Here is an 8,198-nt window from a genome sequence, read left to right on the forward strand (position 1 = left end):
GGTCCGATCAGCTCCTGATCGGCCATAGTTTCTCCCCAACGGAGCGACTCCAGACCGAACTTCACCCAACAAATGTTGTGGGCGGGGCTAAGTTCGTCTGGCACCCAGGCTAGTTCTTGAGGGCAGTACATATAAAATAAAAATAACTGCTTTAGCTGCAGTAATACATGATTTACAAAATTTATTTCTTAAAGAGACAAACCGTTTAATGTCATTTAAAAAAATATTGTTTTGGTGGTTTGCAGTGAAAGTTATTGTTGTTTTGATTTGAAGGTGAAAGTGACAATCTATGATTACATTCCTCTAAAAAGAAGCCAAAATTAAACATCAGTCAGAGCCAGAGCAGTAATGGCCAGAACCATGTATGTGATCTACGAAGATGAAGATACTCAGGGATTTCAATTTCACTTTCATCTGTGATACAGTGGTGTGAAGAGGCTAAACTTCAAACACAGCTTCTGGGTTCAATAATTCATCGTGGTTCAGTGTCCTGTCCTGACCTCTCCACGAACAAAGAAGGAATAACCTCCATTTAAGATTATGTTGTTATGTATATTATATTTTCATGAGGAAGTGACACATCATAAGCCATTGAATTAGTCTTTTTACCAAACTTGCATGAATTTCCTCTGGACCCCAGTTCAAATTGCAAAGAATCTATAGCACGAGTTAGAGAACAACTTTCTTTCCCTCATTCTCAAATGTCTAGATACTTTCCCCCCTGTGATGACAGTAATATTTCTGCCTACTGTCCCCATTTTGCCCCTGTCTTCAGCCCCTTCCAGGAGAAACTTTATTTTTTATATGATTCGCATTTCAGCTCTCAGTTCCAGTGATGAGCCGGGCCTTGACAGAAACTGTGAGGACAGGCTGTGACAGGGAAGAGATGGATTAAAGACTAACACATCCGGGTGCTAAATGAACAAGGCAAGGTTAAAAATGAAACACAGTGAGTATCCTGTCTCTGCGACTATCTGTGTTTCCATCCAGCTGCCAGGGGAATTTTCAGCAAAGTCTTGAAATGCCACCAAAAATAAAATGAGAATTACGTAAATGTGTTTCCCACTGTTTAGGGGCTCTAAACCTCTTTAGGATGCAGGAGCAGCATCTGAAAAAGAGTTACTGATTAGTATTATGTAATTTACTATTGTTCTTAAATGTCTGCAAATGTCGCCCAAATTGCATACTGTAGGGTGTAACAATGAGATGCACTTTCCACCAACTAAGAATTAGTGTGGTTTTGACATCTGATATTTAGGGGAAACTCTGGAAAAATGGTTGTGTTCTTAATTAATTCAGAATTAATTCACTGACAAAACATAGATCCGCCTCAAGCAAGTGTGTTCCTATTATTTTGTTCTGGAATGATTGACATTTGTTGTTTTTATCATCCAGTGAAACAATTTGAAAGCATGAGTCATTTGTTTAAATTGTTAAAATTAGTTGTGTTTACATCTTCCTGGCAGTCATTGACTGAGACCATGCAATGTCAGCGACTGTCTGCTTTGAGAATTAAAGGCACACAGTCGGTTTAGTTAAATTTGTTATCATTCAAAAACCTACACCAAACACACTTCTCCCCATATTCATCTAAAGAAAGCAAGCAAACAGCTGTTGGGTGTGAGGGACGGGAGGAGGCGATTAATGTTACGTAGATGGAAGTATTGATTTGTGCTTGGAAAGATAGTGTGATGTCAAGGATGATTCAGACTCTTAACCTGAAGGGAGGGAGAAACTAAGGAATTATCAGTGGTGAAGGAAAAACTGTCTGATTTCGATGAGTAGGATTTGGTGCCAATAAGGGGAATCACTTTTGACCCATATAGACCCATGTAGCAAATGTATTTTCTCCTCCCAAATTCCCTTACAGTTAAAAGTAAAGAATATGAAGATTAAAATTGAGCGATTCAGCATGTGGTTTAAACGACAAGGTCAGTAGGACCAATTTACTTGAGTGGCTATCCAGCTTTCTCTATGCATTAATGCTGCAGTCAGACATAGCTCCACAAAGCCATCTTGTGGTGATGTTCCAAAGACCAGAGCATCTGAAATACAGCACACTGTCCTACTCCGTCCTCTCCTGGCATCTACACATTTATTCTACCCCCAAAAAACAGGATTTCCTTCTGTTAGAGAAAAAAGTTAGAGAGATAATCATACCATTTGTTTTAGAAGACTTTGACAGAAACCGTAAGGTAATGTCATTAAAATGAAAGTGTTTGAGAGACTAAAGTGTGTCTCCCTGGAAATTCAAAATATGCCTTCAGAAGGTAGTACTGGGAGGCAGAACTAAGACACGCCCACATACTCTCTAGTCAGACCATAGCCGCCTAACACTAACCTGTTCTACTGTTGCAATAAACATCTCATTGGGAGTTGTCTGACTGAAATGTAGATTTTGGCAATAAATGTGATATTAAAAGAACATTTATTCAATTACAATTCAGTTGTAAAGCTCAAAGAAACACTTTTACATGGGCTGTATCTTTTACATTTTTGACTTAAATTTGCTGATATGAGCCAACTGGTAAAATCTGATCAGTAGGGCTGCATTTTACATCAGTAACACAGTATTGATCTGTTTTACAAAATATGTTTATAATCGATAAAATTGCATCATCTGTAAAAGCACATGTAAAGTAAATCTGATTGGGGATTGTTTCATTTGATACAAAATAGACATTATAATGGGGGCCCGAGCTTACCAATATGTTGTTCTGTGTTCAGACCATTAACATAAAATAGCTTGAGAAAATAAAGCAGCTGCCTCTTTTCCTCAAACATACACTGACTCCATTTTCCTCTTTCATCTTTCTGCTCCTCAGTCTGCAGCAAATAATTAGAGAAAGTGAAGTAGATGCAGACTTTATGGCAGAAACTTCAAAAAGAGGTTTCAAGCGTTGTCACACAAAAACAAAAGATAAGACAACTTCCTCATTCATCATCAGTTAAATATCAGCTAAATATCCTTTTGATCGTATTTTTCCTTTTCATTATAGCTTATCGTAAAAACTGACTTTACATTTCCTGAATACCACACCAGCCTTGTACGGTTTATGTGTATGTTTGTTTGTGCTTTTAATGATTATTATAATAATATTTACTAAAAGTGTCAGTAGTGCTTGAGTAAGACTTAATGTTTTTTATATAACATAACACACACACACACTTGAAGGCCTAGCAGCATTGATTTTCACTGTTGCTCTGGTCCTGTTTGCAATTCAGCACCTTGATGTGTGCTTGTGGGGACACTGAGTCAGGGGAGATGTTAATTTGAGTGAGCCACTGGCTTTTTGTTGCATCAGGGGAGAACCACTGGAAGCAAAGTGGCATCAGTCTTTATCTTAACAGCAAATTAGATATAGAGCTGAAATTCTGCTTCTCTTGGCCTCCGTCTGTTTCGCTCCCCTTCTGCCTTGGCTCATACGTATGACTGTCTTTATTTCTCTTGAGTCATTTTGTCCCTCAGCTTCTTACTTCTGTGTTTTCTTTCCTGTTTTTCTCTCGGAATTTTTCAAAGCTGGAGGCTTGGTGAGACAAACACACACACACAAACACACACACACAAACACACGTTCCATCTGATACATCTTTTAAAAAATTGTTGGTTAGACTTGCAAGATTAGTGCGTCGTACACTTTAGTGAAACCGTCGGCCTTAACTTCTTAACCTGGGACATACTCTTTTTGTCTCTCTTACATACAAACACACACACACACACATGCACACACACACAGAGAAGAGAGAATAGATGAAATTCTTGCTGTGGCTTCATTCTGTCACTTCGGAGGAAGTCTTCACAGCTGTCTCTGGGACAGACGCCTCATAGAGGAGAAGCTGTCTACTTGAGTCTGACTTTCCTACTTCACGTCATATTATTTTGTCTAATTTATTGTTCAACTTACACTCACTCAAATTTATGTAATTGGCAATTTGGCAATAAATAAAACCTGATCAAAAAGTTAAATAAAACGATATATTGCCAATATATATTGTTTAGGGACATGAAAATACCCTTTGTGTTCATGGATATAGATTAAAACAAAATATATTTCACTTTCCTGCCACAAGGAACCATATCAACTTGTTGTAAAATGGGCATAACATGTCCCCTTTAAACAAACTTTAGAACCAAGATCTAGGATGTTTTCATTATAGAGAAAGAAGTGGGACATGCTTATGTTAATGTATAGGACGTGGCAGTTTGCATAGTTTGCTTGATATCAATGAACTCATAATTACCTAGGTTTTACTGTTTCTGACGCCAACAAGAACATCAAAAAGGCTGCTTTTTTCATTTGGGCCCTTTACTAACATGGAAGGGTTGGGGCTTATGACCCATAAAACAGCCACCAGGGGGTAATCGAAAGGTTTTGGCTTCACTCTTGGGGAGCTGTTCATCTTTATATTTGGTTCCAACATCAACAAGCTGTTCTTAAACAACTGGTTCAAATCCCAAATGTGTCCCAAAATATGTCCTACTTCAGAGTGACATACCCTAACACACATCCGCACACAGACAGAGCTTCAGAGGCGACAGAGTGAAGTTTGATAATGACGACACCCAATAATGTTCTCGTCAAACACAGCTTAAGACATCTGGCACAAACACTTTAAAGAGTGCTCAAGAACCTGAATATTAATCAAAGACTGTGTGTGTCTGTGTCTGTGCGTCTATGTTTGTGCCTGTGTCTTAATTACGTAATTCTATTCATCTTCATTGAGCTCTTTCAGGGGAGAGTCTACCTTTCTTTTTCAGCCACACACGTGAAGACACGCACGCTGAGGGAAGGACAGAGATTGTCTTGGAATACCTGTGTGTGAGTGAGTGAGTGAGTGAGTGAGTGAGTGAGTGAGTGAGTGAGTGAGTGAGGACTGGTGTTAGTCCATTTTAAGAACTGTGGTGAAAAAGACTCCATTTAGACTTCTTCATCAATCTATGATTTCTACATTAAAAAGCCCAGGAATTCTCTAAAATAAAAGTCACGATTTTTTTTTTAGATTTTGTGCATTGGTAACCAAAACACATGAATGAACAGCTCTAGTACTGATTGCATATACACACACTTTCATTTCCCCCCATGACTCAGTGCCTGCCATGCTCACCACTCAGTGCTCTCCTCCATAACCAGCTCGTGTCCACTGTTCTCCAGGTCCCTTCGCCTCCCTGCCTCGTCAGTCTGTTCCCCAGATCACTCTCCTGCCTGCTGGCCAGTCTTTTACTCTTTACCCTAAGCCTTCACATATTCAAACACAACAGATTCTGAGCTAAAATCATCCGCATTTTCTCCACGCTGATCCCTATAGCATTGTATAATTGGTTAGGTCGTACGCAGCAGTTATCTAGTAAATCTTCAATTAGGGAGTTTTTTATCTGAGAGTATTTCACCATTACTACCTCCACCAACGGGGTTATGTTTGTTTATAAGCAAGATTACACAGAAACAACCAAATGCATTTCCACAAAATCCAATTGATGGAGGGATGTAGTATGGGTCAGGGAAGAACCCATTACATTTTTGGACCTAGGAATTATTTCCACTTTCTTTAACATTATAGTAACATTTCGTCACAACTTCAGTCAGTTCATAGTATTATCAATTTCAGTTATCTTGTTTTACATATACTGTATTAATTCTCATGTCATTCCAGGATTCAGCCACACGTCCTGCTCTGCATCACCTCTTCCCAAGGATCCCATAACCTGACCTGCCTCAACCCCAGAATCACCTGTCATCACTCACCCAGTATATATACCGGCCCATTTCCTCCGATCTTTGCCAGATTGTCTAGTGTGTTTTTCCTAGCTTTCCAGCGTTATCTCCTGTTTCACTGCTCTGCCTGATCTTTGCTCTGACCTGCCTTTTTGGACCCTGAATTCCCTTTTTGCCTGCTCCCTTGGATTTGTTTGCTATCTCTGACTGTCTGCCTGGCTTTTGACCCCTTATCATCCATTAAACCAGAACTATTGCTATTCCTAAAACTGCTCAAGTGTCGTGCTTTTGGATTCACGTTTGCCATTTTGCGCACCCTGACACATTTTTACAGATTTGATATTTATGTGTGTGCAATGCGCTTCATTTTGATCTGATTTAAGAGGACTGTATCCCTTGGCAGAGGTATGGGTTGTAATAAAGGCCATTCTTGCATTTCTTTGTTTTCTCTACAGTGGCTTTAATATGCTAATGTAGGAAACAGTTAACTGCTGCTTCGATCCAAAATATTCCTTACCAGAACTTCCAAAGCTTTGTTTTATCTGTACACGTAAAGAAATGTAACCGTGGCAATTTGTCTTAGATTTTGCAAAAATGTTTGCAATAAGCAATTGTATTTCACTGTGTGTCAATGTGTCAGCAAATATCTTGGTCCTATTTTGGCTTTTAAGATGTAAATATCAGTATGTACTGTGGTGGAAATTTATCACGAGATGTGAAATACTGAGTTTTTCAGACCGGAGTTGTCTTTGAGTTTTAATTATTAGCTCTGCAGAGGGTTACTGTTGGCAACAAGGCTTCAGAGTGCAACCACGAGCAGTGTTGCCATCTCCTCAGTAAGGAAAGTAGCTATTGGCTTTTCAGGGTCCTGAAAGGGTTCAGTTTCACAACGTTCCACACTAGAGGTGTGGGAATGTCTTGATTCTTAGATGCATCACGATGTGGACTCTGCATCGATGAAGAGACTGAACTCAATGACTCATGTTTTCCAGTGACAGTGAAGATACATTGACACTTACATCTCGCTCTGTAAGCCAGGGCAGGATCAGCGGCTCATTTGCAGTCTGGAGGACGCAGAGCGTGGGTCTCCTCTCTGCTTTGACTGCAGCTGGGATTGCTGCACAAGGCTACTGGGAGACTGACCGCCTCTGAGTGCTTTGGGACGGCGGAGGGGCTTACGGCAGCACCCGCTGCTCGTTGAGGACAGTAACTGCAGAACGATACATGCTTTCATGTCAGTCTCCAAAACACCAGAAAGTCTCCAATTACACCAGAAAAACTCGCTAGATTTGTCGCTAGTAGCACTGACCACGAGTAGTGAAAAAGGAAGGTTTTTATACAATGTGATAAACAGGAAACAAGACAGAAAGCAGGAAATTTCTGCTGTCTGGCATCTCTGCTACAGAAAGAGGAATCAACCCCAGCACCCGGTTGCACAGATAAAAGTCAATAGGAGGTGAAATTACCAAGTAAGGGCATGAACTTTGTGGTTGCATCCACTAAGTGCACAGTAAAACAGTCAAAACAGCAGTAAGACATTCATCACAGTAGTAAGACATTGATCAGTGGAATGTTCCATTACAGTATGTAAAGTGTACAACAATTCTAACCTTAAAATGCCAAAATGAAAAATACCAAATTATGATATGAAAAACGAATGTATGACAGATTGATGTGAAACTTAATTCTGTCAATTTTGGGGCAGATTTTTATTACAGCACATAAAAGCTTATTTAAGATTAGGGTTGGATGAAGTAGTTGAAGAAGTTACTGTAAGATACAAAGAACCATGAGAACTGCACTTCATCCACATGGACATCCTAACCCCAGAATGATTCCACTTATAGTTTACTGAGTGTGTCATTGACTCATCATCATTTTATTAGTGGGCTCTCAATGAAAGGCAGAGGTAGCAGTTATTCGGCAGCATCTGGTGCTGAGATCTCTCGGTACAAATAGACTGGTGTTGACGTGAAAGGGGCACTGCTGTGACGGATCAAAATACTCTGCGGACATCTGCACCGGTCCTGACACTCACGAGCACACTCGGCAGGTAGATGATGCCACAGTGAGCTGAGTGTCTCCCCGTGTAGGGGAGGTACAGAAAATATATTTGGCCTGCTGATCTCATGCTACCACCTTACCATTCCTTGTGTATTACACTCACACACACACACACACACACACACACACACACACACACACACACACACAAAGAACAATATGCATCGTTGTATACATGAGAAAATAGTAAGATAGATGTTGGTGGATGAAATGGTCTGTTTATAATGTATCCAAGGGCTAGTATGTGTGCAATAGAGATAGATACAGCAGAGGGTGAGGTTATCCTGTGTGTACGATGGAGCATCATGTAATAATCCCCAGCCTGCAGTGTTTAAGATAGAATTACATCGCCTGGGCATACTATGATAGGACATGTATACACATGTGCGTTATATTGAAGAATGTGCTCAGAATACAGTT

This window comes from Limanda limanda, chromosome 10 (genome assembly GCF_963576545.1).
Source record: "Limanda limanda chromosome 10, fLimLim1.1, whole genome shotgun sequence".
Classification (NCBI taxonomy): Eukaryota; Metazoa; Chordata; class Actinopteri; order Pleuronectiformes; family Pleuronectidae; genus Limanda; species Limanda limanda.